Genomic DNA, 14,244 nt, shown 5'->3' on the forward strand with positions numbered 1-14,244 from the left:
CTGACCCAGAAGGCTTGGCAAAAGTTCTGGCTTCAAAACTGTGTCTGCAACTCTCCTTCCACCTCTGATATTCAGGTAGTATTGGATGGCAGCTTTTTTAAGCTTCCTTTCATGAAGTGGTACTTCACCCCAGACCCTGATTTCAAACAGTGATACAAAGTCTGGCTCTCACTTGCTCAGAACCATTTGATCACATCACCTCATGTGTGCTGAACTCCTAGTTACCTCCACCTGTTTACAGTGCCAGAGTCCAGTAGACTCTCAGCCCCAGCCCTACTTACTGTTCTGCATTTCTGTCCTCTTTCTGGTTCAAAGAAACTGTTATTTTGTCCTTTAAAGTATTACTATTCTTTAAATCTCCTCTTTTATTATTTTATCTATAATGAATGTTACCCAAAGAAGATGGTGGTAACTCAGATGTTCAAACTTTGTCTTGAATGTAACTAAAATAGTTCTAATTACCCAATAGAAAAAAAGGTTCCACTTCTTTAGAAACATTTTTTTTTCTTTACGATACATTGAATAAGTTGATGGGCAAATACTTTGGAAGTGGTTCTTTAGAAGCATACATTCTTCATTAATCCTACACAAAACCAGAAAGCATATTACTGAAGTGTTATTCAATGGTGACATTTCTAATGGAATTAAAGCTGTAGTCCAAATAAATTTTTAACTTGGTTTGAGGTGAAAACTTAGAGACTGAATGATTAGCTCCAAATATCTCTCAAATATCATTCTTTTTAACTGAGCTTCTTGGAGAGGACTAAATAGCAGTCCTCAGTCCAAGACTGAGCTCTTTGGAGGAAGTGAAGACATTGTGTTGATTGAAAAGAGATCCATATGCTTTCGGCATATGTTTTAGACGGTCAGGTGGCAAGGCTGACATTCCGTTATGAAAATTCAGGAGCCTGACTTGTATTCTCACCCCAGCAGAAGGCCTCCCACCTCCCCAGTGAGCCATCACAGCGCCTGTGAAAAAGCTAAACTTTTTTATTTTTAAAAAGCTTCAAATCTTCTCAAAGTCTTGGTAGAAACCTCACATGAGGTCTTCCATAGCATAGGAAGAATTTTCTAGGAACCAAAAAGAAGATATTGACAAGATAAGAACTTTGTTCAGAGGGAGTATCAAAAGAAAGAGACACATGTGATCCTGATTTTCTTCTTTATTTAAAGTTGAATGAATATTCAACAAAGGCCTTCTGTGTTCCCATCTTCTCCTCAGTTTTGAGGATACTAAGATGACGGTCATTTGGTGCTTGTTTTTGAAGAATTTGATCAGAACAAGACAAGAAGCAGAGACACAAGCCAGGAAATAACTAGTCGTTGTAAGACATAAAAAGATAAGGAATTTTTTAAACTGTAGTTAAGAGACAGAATCCTGATAGATTGTAGGGTAAGGATAGAGGAAGAATTTATAATTCCAGGATGACTTTCATATCTTGTGCTTGTGTGACAGGATTGATTGGTAGGGCCATTTATCAGCACAAAGAATATGGGAGTAAGAGAAGGAAAATGAGCAATAAGATAAAGATTTCAGCTTTTAAGTGCTTGGGGGACATTGAGGTGGAGAAATTCAGTGGGCAGTGGGACATATGGTAGCTTTTAGAACATAAATGATAGTTAGACGTCATCAGCATATAGAGATGTGCCTGTGAGCAAGCTAAAATTTTCATTTAAAAAAAGAAAACTTCACATCTCAAAGTCTTGGTAGAAACCTTACTTAAAGTCTTCATAGTATAAGAGGACTTTTCTAGGAACCAGAAGGAAGATATTGACAAGAGAAGATCTTGTCAGTGGAACAGAGAAAGAACCCTAGAGAGAGAGCAGAAGAAAGTTATCAGATCCCTGTCCACTGAAAAATTCTTAATCAGTTGAGATCAGTGAGTGAAAAGCAAAGAATTAGCAGTTTTACCACATAATGAAGCCATAAGGTACCCACCTACTTTTTCTTATGCTTCACCTTTGTGGTATCTTGGAATTGGCCCAGCACATCTCAAGTACTGACCAAAGAACCAAGTAAACTGAAAAGTCAGATTTGGAACTATATTCTTGCCCTGAAAGATACAACTGCTAGCAGAAAGTTCAATCTGACAGAGAAATTATAGAATTCCACAGAACTTCCCATCCATGATATCAGAAGGCAATGCCAGCCCAAGTTGACAGTATCATCTATTTGTGGACAAAGACAAAGGACATCGGGTCCTGAGAGTGAGGTTCTCCAACTAACTCATAGAGGGTAGTGAGGGGGCAGCAATGCCCTGGTAATCAGACAGAGTAGAAAACCAACACTCTAGTGCTCAGGTGGGAGTTAGGAAAAGACCCAGACAGATTGCCAGGAGTAGGGAGACCCCAGAAACAAGTGAGAAAATCCATTATCAGGCAGGGCATTGTGTTTCATATGTATAATCCCAACACATCTGGAGGCCAAGGTAAAAGGATCACTTGAGGCCAGGAGTTCAAGATCAGCCTGGGCAACAGAGCAAGACCTTATCTCAGAAAGAGAGAAATAGAGGGAGGGATGGAAGGACAGAGGAAAGGGGGAAAGGGGGAAAGAGGGAGGGAGGAGAGAGAAAGAAAGAAAGAAAGAAAGAAAGAAAGAAAGAAAGAAAGAAAGAAAGAAAGAAAGAAAGAAAGAAAGAAAAAAAGAAAGAAAGAAAGAAAGAAAGAAAGAAAGAAAGAAAGGAGGGAGGAAAGTAAATTCACTTTCAGAACCATGGTACCTAGAACTAAAGGTTGGATTCCAGAGATGAGGCAGTAAACACCTGATGAACACCTGTGTTTCATCAGTTCTACCTCCTCAGCAGTTTTCAAATGTATGATCGCTGTCCATTTTCATTGTTGTTTCTTGTGTTCATTTCATCATGACCTCTTGTCTGAATTACTGGAGCAGCCTCTTATCTGCTCTCTCTACCTCCAGTTTTGTTCTCCCACCCTGAGTTTGCTCTTGTCATTGCAACTGGAATGACCTTTAAAAAGTAGAAATCTGATCATATCGCTCACCTTTTATTTCAAAACCTTTACTTAAATGGTTTTATGGGCTAGATAATGGATTCGATAAACGGTTGGCACACTTTTTTCTGTAAAGATCCAGATAGCAAATATGCCATAGACAGTATGTAAATAAATGGGCGTGGCTGTGTTTCAATGGAATTTTGTTTATAAAAATAAGTGGACTTGGCTTCTGAACCTTGGGAGTTGATGTCAGAGTTCTATTCCATGTAGAAGGCAAGCTCTCTGAGCCTTTGGCGCCAACAGTTGCAGGGCAGACATGGCCACTGGGGACAAACAGAGGTAGCAAAAGGGTCATGGGTGGTAGGAATGAAGAAAGGGAGTGGTGGGCTCATGGGAGGTGGGAACAAATAATGACAAGCACAGAGTGGAAGTAAGTCATAAGGGAAACAGGGCAGGGACCACAGTGTGGAGGCAAGAGGAGAAACGCAGAAAGGAAGAGCCCAAGAGATCCATTTCATACCCATGGAAACACTCCAAAATAGCTTTGAGTGAGCAACGTGCAAGCAAAATAATTTATAGAGCAAAAGTGGTTGCAACTGTGTTTTTTGGGTCACGAACTGACGTTGCAAGAGACATGGGTGTTCTAGACATAATAGCTAAGAAGCTTCTAGAAGGTCCTGAGTACATTGAAGTGAATTTTCATTTATTTACATCAACATCTATATTCATCTAGAAAACAGCAGCACGTGCAAATCAGAGCATGTTATTTATTTATACTAAGATTAATGTGCAAATAGTTGTAAGCCTTATACTAATTTCATGTCATTCTCCTGCACACACCCCCATTCTCCCCTCTCCCCAGTGGCTCAAAGCCTGATACCATTTAGTGTTTGCAAAAGTCCAAAGAAGAGAATATATTGATCCTATTTAGAAGGGAATCTGCTCATAAGTGTGGGAAGATGTAGCTAATGAGGTAGAAAACTAACCCTCAAATGTCCTTTATGATCTGGCCCCTGCTACAGGTTTAGCTCACCTCATATCAATGTCCGTGTTACTTTTATTACTCCGACCCCGCATTGGTCTGCTTTTGGTTCTTAGAAATTACCATTTTTCTCCTTCCTCTGGGTCCTGCAGGGGCTATTTCCTTTGCTTAGAGCTCTCTCTTTCCTGTACCCACTCCCCTTTTGCCTGATATACTCCTAGATGTCTTCCAGATCAGGAAGTTCTGTTTTAGGCCTCAGTGGCATTGTGGGATAGCAGGAAAAGCCCCGATTTGTAAGTCAGCAGAGCTTGCTTCTAGTCCGACATCAGCTTCTGTCTAGCAGTGTACCTTTGTATGACTTTACCTTCCCTAAGCATGGGTTGACTCATTAGAAAAATAAAGCTAAAAATATCAACTGTCCCCAGTCGACAGAGTTGTCAGAGAATTACATGCAATCCTAAGAAGGGCTTTGAATAGTACAAGGCACCATCCTTGGAAATCTCCATAAAAACCCTGATGTTGCTCAACTTTCAGTCTCTTTTCAGTCTGTGCCTCACATTCTCTTTTCCTCTTTACCATAGGCACAAGAGAGGCAACCAGCTTTCCTCTCCTGCAGTAAATGTCACCCCTCACTCAAGCCCTAGCAATCATGCTGTCCAGGACTGGCTGCTCTCCCTACCCACAATCATTTCTGATGACCCAAAACACACATGTTGTTGGACTGCTGATTACCACCAGGAAACAAAACTAGCAAACTTGCTTGTATTAGTCGCAAAACTCTGGAAATATTCTGGAGTTCTCTCATCATGTTTTGCTTTTCAGAGTAACTCAACTCTCTTGGACTTCTGCCTACTGGCTTTCTTCTCAAATATGAAGCTCAACAAAGCATCTTTTTCCTTCTGACTCTGTTAGCAAAATCCCTGAGAACATTTTCCACAAGGACACTCTTCTTCCTAGACTGTTTGTACATAACTGTAACTGCCTCCAGCTTGGGTGCCTCCATGAAGCTTCAGTCCATATAGGAATAATCTGAAAGAGAAGAGGAAATACATGATCCAAGTACTGCCATTCCCCATGCCAGTACTCACACGCACATTGCTAAATGGACATAGTGCTCTTTCCAGCTGATCCCAGCCCAACCTCAGAGTTCTGCTCAGTCCAGCCCTCCAGCCAGTCATCATCAGTCAAGAGCTGGCAAGTGAGCTAAAGCCAATTAGCTGCAAATACCATTGAAGCAGAACCTTTCTCCAAAAGTTCACTCTCAAAGTACTGGAGTAACCTTTTACATAAAGGTTATGCCAGAATTGGAAAGTGCCCTCAACCCTGTAATTTGTAAGTACTCAGGCTCCCTGCAATGATATTCAATGGCTCTAAGAAAAAAATGTTTTAATGAATCAATTCTAGTTATTAAATGGAACAATTTAACAATTTACAGACTGGAATGGTTCTTACAAGGTGATTTGGTCCTTTCTCCAAAGCAGTTTTGTACTTTGTTTTCTACAACTGTTGTTTATAAACCAAGACTTTTGCAGCCACCATTGGTGGCTTATACAAATCTTTTCCCAGTTTCTTCCCTGATGGTAGGATCAGATTTTACTCGAGTATTCATATGGTTTCCTTTGCCCTGTTTAGATAGCATGTCCATTTTGACTGATCAGTGTCTATGCTCCACCATTGTTCAGTCTTTTGTCTGTCACTCTCTAGCTGTCCTTCCTCCATCCAGCTATGTGCTCAGAGATGGGGCTTCTCCTTATTGGTAGGCCTGAATGGACAAAATGGTAATTTGTCGAAGCCACCCAAACTGACCTCATTTCCCTTGCCACCAATTGGTTTAGGCATTAGTATGCTTTACTCTGGCCAGTGATATAGGAGGGTAAATCTAGAAAAAACTTCTGTGGAAAATGTGTTTAGTCTTAAAACTAGAAACCTCAAGGGCTTCATAGTAAAGTTGGCAGATTAAATGAATAAATAAATGTATTCACCAATGGTCCCTCCCAAAACTACACTAAAAAAAAGTAAAGGAATTTCCTTTAAGGCATAAATTTGTAAGCACAAGGAAAATAGGGGAGGAAAAAAGATCAACAAAATTTTTAAAGCTAGGAAGCACACAACCAACTAGGAACTGATTTGCAGACCCAAGAAAACTGAATGAGTTGACTATAACCCATCATTGGAGAAAGCTGAGAAGAAACTCAATTTCACAAGCATGCCCATAAGTCTCAGAAAGTGGAAACTAGTCATAGGGGTAAAGACCAAGCTAAAAAAACAAATAACTTTTTTAAAAAGTCTATTTAAAAGCCGGGCTCGGTGGTTTAGCCTGTAATCCCGCACCTTGGGAGGCTGAGGTGAGTGAATTGCCTGAGCCCGCAGGTTCAAGATCCACCTAGGCAACTTGGCGAGACCTCATCTCTACAATAAATCAAAAATTAGCCAGGTATGGTAGTGTGCGCCTGTAATTCTGGCTACTCGAAAGGCTGAGGCGGAAGAATTGCTGGAGCCCAGCAGGTTGAGGCTCTGGTGGCTGGGAGCAGCCACTGCACTCCAGTCTGGGTGACAGAGTGAGACACCAACTCAAATTTTTTAAAAAGTCTATTTAAAAAGAAAATAAAATCTCCAATCCCCTTCTGCAAATCTAGTAATTGCCTTCACCTCTCTAGAAGGAGTCAGAGTGTCTCTGGCTTAGAGAGCACCAAGCAAAGTTGAAGATCAAGAATACCAAAAACAAGGAAAGGATTTGAAATTCCCCATACTCCCAGCCCTTCTCTACAAGCTGGGATCCCAAAATGTTGGCAGCCAGAATGATACCCTCTAGTCATGACCTAGAGATCCTTTCTTCAGTAATCTGTCCAGCTCATGAGAAAAAAATTAAAGATCTTGTTATCAAGGATTCCTTCCGTAAATTTGCCCAACCAGATCATACAACGCTAAAACCTGCAGTTGGCAAGGCCCAATTATGTGCAAATTATTTCCAACTAGCTTTACAGTGACCCACTATTAGGTAAGACTAGACTGTGAAGGACCATCAGACATCTGGAAAAGGTTCTACCATCAACAACAGAGCTAAAAGCAAATATAGAAAAGCAAATATAGAAAAGCTAAAAGCAAATATAGAAAAACAATACAAGAATAAGAAAACTTCAAGGAAATCAATGTACTCAGAGAGATAAAAACATATTTAACATCTATATAATAAAACAAGATGCTATTTTTGTGAAAGAGATGGAGAGAGATATTGAAAGAACAGAAAAGAGCCTTTGAATATTAAAAATTTTCAGTGAAAGGGTTGGAAGTTAAAGTTGAGGTGGCTTCCTAAAAATAGGCAAAAAATGAAAAAAAAGTAGTTATATGAGGGCAAATAGTAAAGCAAAAAAGGTTCAGCTTTCAAATAATAGAATTTCTAGGGGAAAAAAGAAAGAAAAATCATAGGAAAAATAATCATCAAAGAATAATTTTTTTTGTTTGTTTGTTTTAGTTTTCAGTATTGGAGGTTATTCATTTCCAGAATGAAGGGATCTACTGAGTGCCAAACCCAACTGACAAAAGCAGAGGTACACTAAGGCACTGCTATGGTGCAAATGTTTGTGCCCCTTCCCAAATTCACGTATTGAAACCTCACCAAGGTGATGGTATTCGGAGGTGGGGCCTTTGGGAGATGCTTAGGTCATGAGAACTTCATCCTCGTGAAGGAGGCTAGTGCCCTTACAAAAGGGACCCCAGTGAACTAGTTAACCCCTTTCACTCTGTGAAGACAACAACTAGATAATACTGTCTACAAACCAGAAAGCCTATGACACTGAATCTGCTGGCATCTTGATCTTGGACTTCTCAGCCTCTAGAACCACAAGGAATACATTTCTCTTGTTTATAAGCCACATGATGTTTGGTATTTTGCTATAGCAGCTTAAATATACTAAGACAGGGACATCATCATGAAATTTCAAAACATTGAGAACAGAGAGAGTATAAGTTACAGGTGGAGGAAAAATCGTATTATATACCAAGGATCAAGAATCAGATTCTCTTCAGTAACACTAGAAGCTGGACGCTTATAGAACAATCCAGACTTCTGGATGAAAATTAATTCTAAAGTATAACCTAGACCCAGCCAAACTATCAATCAAATATTAGGACAAAAATATATTTCCAACTATTTAAAGCTTCAGAAAATGTATCTATCATGTACTCTATCTTGAAAGCTACTGGAAGATTTACTCCACAATAATTAAAAAAAAAAAAGAAAGAAAATCATAAACAAAAAGAATCCAGAAAGCAGGAGATTCAACACAAGAAATATTCCTTGAGCCAGGTGTGGTGGCATGTGCCTGTAGTCCCAGTTATTCTGGAGGCTAAGGCAGGACAATCATTTGCACCTGGGAGTTCCAGGATGCAGTGAGCTATGATTACGTTTGTGAAGAACAACATAATGTCCCAGTCTGGACAACATAGTAGACCCAGTCTCTTAAAAAATACAAACATAGCCGGACTCGGTGGCTCAGCCTGTAATCCCGTGCCTTTGGGAGGCTGAGGTGAGTGGATTGCCTGAGCCCGCAGGTTCGAGACCCGCCTGGGCAGTGAGACCTCATCTCTACAATTAAAAAAAAAAAATCATCCGGGCGTGGTAGTGCACGCCTGTAGTTCCAGCTATTTGGAAGGCTGAGGCAGAAGGATCGCCGGAGCCCATCAGGTCGAGGCTGCAGTGGCCGGGAGCGGCCACTACACTCCAGTCTGGGTGACAGAGTGAGACTCCAACACACACACACAAAAATACAAACATAAAATAAAATAAATAGGCCCAGGGAACTCCAGGATGAAGGTAGAAGGCATCCAGATTGGCACAGATCAGGAGATTCTGGGAGATATATCCAAGAAAATAAGGTTGATAAATGGAGCTACTAAAGGTATCTGGAATCTACAAGGCAGCAAGCCTTACCCAAAAGCCAAACTGTTGAGCACAGCAAATAGGAAAGATAGAATGAAACTGTCCCTCTGCCGCCATCACTGAGTCAGCCTACAACCGTCCTGGTATCCAGACTTCATGTTATATGAGATAATGAATGTCCCTAACTTAAATTGCTTTCAGTTTTTTTTTAATTCCTTGACACTTAAATTCATTTTATTGACACAAAGACTCAAGTTCATTACAAACAAAAGGGGTAGGACGCAGGCAGGACATGTGGTCTGGAAAGCCCTCACGAATTAAGGTAGCGCTCTGCTTAGTCACATGACCACTACTCCTACTTATTTTCTCTTTTCTGCTTCTATTCAATCTCCTCTCTCTATATGGTTGCTACTTTTTAAAGCAAATGACTGATCACAGCCTTCCTCTTTTTCATTGCTTCTTTTCAACTTCAGCTCCCATTGTTAAAATGCTCATTCTCTAGTAATTTCTTGAGAAAGTAAATAGGATAGGCTCTGCTCATATTTTAATGCCAGGCCACACACGGTGTCTCTGACAAGCTTTCTGACTGTTTTTTTTTTCATTATAATTTCCATCCTGGAGTATCAGGGTCATGGTGTTACAAAACAGGTTACCTCGATTCACCTGCTTCCTCCACAGAAGATTATTGGGAGTAGAAATGTGTCATTTCTTCCTAAATTAAGCTGTGAGTAGATGGACTGACTTAACCTCAGATAACTGGCTGCCTTTAGGAAACTTTAAAAAAAAAAAAAAAGAGGTAATATACAAATTCCTTCAATAGCTCATTACTTTTATGCTACCTCACACAGTAAAGGCATTTTGAAGCCCAAACCACAGCTTCCTGCTACAATCATATTCTCTTGTGGCCTCATTGTAAATGAGATACACCACTTCACAGCATCCATTCTGGAAATATTATACCCTTTGGATAGTCTCATACCCAGGCAAAATAATTCCATTTCTTTACACTATCATTTTCAGGACTAAAGAAGAAAATATCTCATTTATCACATTTATAGAACTTATCTTCACAAAATGAATGTGTAGATTCATTTTTTTGTTCAACAATAATGAAAGGTATTATGCAAATGCCAAAGGCGATATTTTAAGTTATGGTACTTTTATTCACAGACTATGAGAAGATTACAATTTAAAGATGCAAAATCTTCTGTCTGTGCATTGGTCACGAAATACAAAGGTTATTTCCTCTGGGGAGCCAAAGTGTGTTGGATGAAAGAATAACATATGAATATGCATATAGATGCACAGTGTTTGTAGAGAAATATACCTACATAGAACTAATGTGCCTGAAAGCACATATAAACTTTATGATAGCTTCATTCATGTGTATCTATATCTATTTGTGTGTGTATATATTTATGTGTATGTATATATAAAGTCTATATGTGTATATGGCATATGTGTGTGTGTATATATATATAAAGTCTAAGTATATATATATGAGTATATATATGTTGAAAGAAGTTTTGTTTTTATTTTATTTTTTATTTTATTTTTTTTTGAGCTGGAGTCTCACTCTGTCACTCAGACTGGAGTGCAGTGGCCGCTCCCGGCCACCGCAGCCTCGCCTGCTGGGCTCCAGCGATCCTTCGGCCTCAACCTTCCAAGTAACTGGAACTACAGGCACGCGCTACCACGCCCGACTAGTTTTTTAAATTTGTTGTAGAGATGAGGTCTCGCCAAGTTGCCCAGGTGAGTCTCGAACCCGCGGGCTCAGGCAATTCGCTCACCTCGGCCTCCCAAAGTGCTGGGATTACAGGCTGAGCCACCGAGCCCGGCTGAGAAGTTTTGTCTTTAAAGACATAACTTAAAGACATACATTAATTTGTACTACAGACACATTGGCATTACAATGTATCTTTAATACATATTTTAATGTGCCCTTCTTGCTAATCCTTATAGCAGCCCAGCAAAAATGTAAAATGGGCCTAACAGTGGAATCCTTCATTAAGACTGATGCAGGTATAACAACTTTCTTTTGGTAATCTATATGTCCAGTCGGTGGTCAGTCAGAGTTCCTGTTTATGAGTACTTACCAGATGCAAAGAATGATGTTATGGGCTTTTCATCTCATTGAAGAATGAACAGAGAAAGCTGGTCTATATTACAAATGTGGTCAAATCTTCCATTATGTTCTTCTCATAGTGGGTCCTTCCTCCCCATCCGAACAGCCATCATCCCAGGGCAGACCTGGTCATTTGACACCTGAGCTTGGCAATTGCTTTGTTCTTTTGCCTACTTCCCTCCAGCACTTTGTCACTTTCTCCTTTTCTTTTTTATTTATTTTTATTTTATTTCTCATATATATATATTTTTTATTTTAAAATTGCGGGGTACAGTTAAGGGTTAGGTAAACAAATATTCGTTGTGCAGGTACCCTTATTGATGAGGTGTGCCCCTCCTTCCCCAGACAGACATTGACTACTGTTAATCCCATCTCCCTGCCCCTCCCTGACCCCCCCATAGTTTCCCACCACTGCCAATCCTTTTCTTATAGTTTTATGGTAGTTGTTCAAGGTCCACTTTTGAATGAGAACATGTGATACTCAGATTTTTGTTTCTGTGAGAGATCACTCAGTTTTATAAACTCTAATTCCATCCAGGTTGCTGCAAAATGTATGATTTTGTTCTTTTTTATGGCTGCGTAGTATTCTATTGTGTATATGTACCACATTTTTTAATCCAGTCCTCTTTTGATGGACAGCATGGTTGGTTCCATGATCTTGCTATTGTGAACAATGCTACAATAAAGATACGTGTGCAGGTATCTTTTTTATAGAGTGATTTCAGTTCTTCAGGGTATATTCCCAGTAGGGGGATTGCGGGGCCATAAGAGATAACATAGACAAATGGGGACCTCATTAAACTGACAAGCTTCTGCAAAGCCAGAAACCATCAAGAGAGCAGGGAGACAGACCACAGACTGGGAAAAAGTATTTGCCAACTCCATGTCTGACAAAGACCTAGCATCAAGGATCTACAAGGAATTCAAACGTGCTGTAAAGAAAAAAACAAACAGCCCCATTACAAAGTGGGCAAAAGATATGAACAGACACTTCTCAAAAGAAGACATACGAGCGGCCAACAGATACATGAAGAAATGTTCAACCTCACTAGTCATCAAGGAGATGCAAATTAAAACTACACTGAGATACCACCTAACTCCAGTCAGAATGGCCATCACCAATAACTCAAAAAATAACAGATGCTGGGGAGGATGTGGCAAAAAGGGAACACTTCTATACTGTTGGTGGGAATGAAAACTAGTACAGCCTCTGTGGAAATCAGTGTGGCAATTCCTAAAAGCTCTAAAAATAGACTTTCTCCTTTTCTACAGCAAATGCTTTATGAGCGCTCCTCCCATCGGTCTATGAGTTTAGGAGACAGAAAATATCTTCCTCCTTACAGTTCTCCCCAGTTTCTTCATGAGCGATAGCATTGTGTGGGAGGGTCAGAGCAAAATCACTGGGAGAATATTGGCTTTGCAAACTTCCTTCCTTCCTTTTCCTGTTGTTCTTTCTTTCTTTTTTCTTTCTCTCTTTCTTATTATTATTACTTTAACTTACAAAGAAAAGAAATTTTCTTTATAAGAAAGAAGCTGAGAAGTCCCAAGGCAAGGGGACAGAATCTGACAAAGGCCTCCTTGCTGCACCCCCCCCCCAGCAGAAAGGGGAAGGAGAAGGCAAGAGAGAACAAGAAATGAAACCCAGAGCTCCAAGCCCTTTTGTGACCAGCATTGATTCACTCATGAGGGTGGAGTTCTCGTGACCTGAACACCTCTCATTAGGTCTCACTTCTCAACACTGTTACATTGGGGATTAAGTTTCCAACACATGCTTTTGGGAGGACACATTTAAACCACGGCAGTGGGTTTTTTTAGAGAGGAGAACTGAGAGAGGCATTTCATAGTTTACAAAACAACTGGACTTCAACTCAAACAGACACTTTTCACCCTTCAAGTTAAGTATGTTAGGAGGTTCTGGTTTTCATTCAGCTTTAAACCAGAGTTTAGCTGAGATAGGATTTTGCTATTCCAAAATATAATTAATGCCAATTGAAACTGCTGAAGTTGTCCAGGTCACACACTCTACCTAGAAAAAAACATATATGTGTGTGTGTATAGAGAGAGAGAGGTGGGGGGGCGGGAGGGAAAGGGAGAGAGTATGGATGGGGTCTATGGGAAGACTCTGATGACGCTCAGAACTAAATGGTGATTCATTCTGTCAGTGAAAGAAGTCTCTTCACCCCAAGTAGAAGTGGCCTCCCCACCACCAGAGGAAGTGATCTTCCCAGCAGAACTGGCGTCCCAACACCAGCAGAAGTGACTTCTTCACTCCCAGTGGAAGCAACATCCCCACTTCCAGCAACAGCCACCTCCTCACCCACATTGGTCTGAGTTGCCCCCCTTCCATCCGAGGGGATTGGCCCTGCATTGCCTGAGGAAATGGTGATGGCCTTCTCTGAGACAGTTGCCATGTAAGAGACAATGTTAACTGTTCTCAAGACCTATCCCCACCACCTCGGGTTGCTTCTAGACACATAACTGGACACAAGTCCCAGCAGGCCCTTAAAAGTGAGGTACAAAGGGTGACCCATAAGGAGGTGTGCTACATTCCAAAAGAACTACTTATGTTTTCTAATGTATACAAGTAGAAATCCAGGCAACACGTATGGAAATAGATATTAAGGGTAAAGGATAATGGTGAAGAAACACAAAGTTGAATTAGGTTGAATATATTGATAGGGGCCCACGAAGCAGGTATTCTGCATCTAATGCTGCAGCTTGACAGTAAGAAAGGGCTCTAACTATCTGGTTGGTTGGTTGGTTGGCTAAAACATTATCAAAAGATGGCCCACTATAAGCGAATTGGAAAAACCTAATCTTCCTTGGTTTAACATAGAGTAAGGGATTCACGGGCATAGGGAGATTAGAATGTTAGGGTAGATTTGTCATTTAAGACATATTCACCCACACTGAGAGGATCCAGAAGACATTCCTTTCATCAATACTTTGAGAAAAACATTCTTGAGGGGAGAATTCTTGAAGAATTCTGATCAATTTTTGTAGAACGGACCTGACAGTGGGAACCATAGCCACTTAACTGGAAAATCTAAATGCAGCAGTGGTCACTGGATCAGGAGTGGCAGGGGCCGAGTGGAAGCATTCAACTTCCAAAGGCAAGATGGGTGTAGTTATTCTGTTGGGTAGCAGAGTCAAAGCAGCAATCAGAATAGTCTGACTCTTGTAGATCTATGGCATTGGCTAGTTTATCATAATGTTCTTAGAATGTTCAACCTCACTAATCATCAGGGAGATGCAAATCAAAACCACACTGAGATACCACCTAACTCCAGTCAGAATGGCAATTAT

This window comes from Carlito syrichta, unplaced genomic scaffold (genome assembly GCF_000164805.1).
Source record: "Carlito syrichta isolate Samal-C Ts95f unplaced genomic scaffold, Tarsius_syrichta-2.0.1 Scaffold153629, whole genome shotgun sequence".
Lineage (NCBI taxonomy): Eukaryota > Metazoa > Chordata > Mammalia > Primates > Tarsiidae > Carlito > Carlito syrichta.